The following is a 261-nucleotide window of genomic DNA, read 5'->3' as shown; positions in this document are numbered from 1 at the left end:
GGGAAAGAGAAACTTCCAAATTCCGGTGAGTGAAATTTCTTTGTGCTTTCCGCTTTATATATAATTTGGCCGGTGAGACTGAGGACGAATATTCAGATAAGTTTTTTTTTTTTTGCTAATCAGAATATTCAGATAAGTTAACGGCGCAACTATAAGTAACCGGACAAAGCCAGACCTACTTGGGTCAACGGATGTCTGTAATATCTATTTGCTTTTTTTTTTTCATTTTTTTTTTTGTCTCTTTTCCCGCTTGTTAAAAAT

Source organism: Morus notabilis, unplaced genomic scaffold, assembly GCF_000414095.1.
Source record: "Morus notabilis unplaced genomic scaffold, ASM41409v2 Scaffold286, whole genome shotgun sequence".
In the NCBI taxonomy this organism is placed as follows: Eukaryota; Viridiplantae; Streptophyta; class Magnoliopsida; order Rosales; family Moraceae; genus Morus; species Morus notabilis.
Note: the sequence above shows the minus strand (reverse complement) of the source record.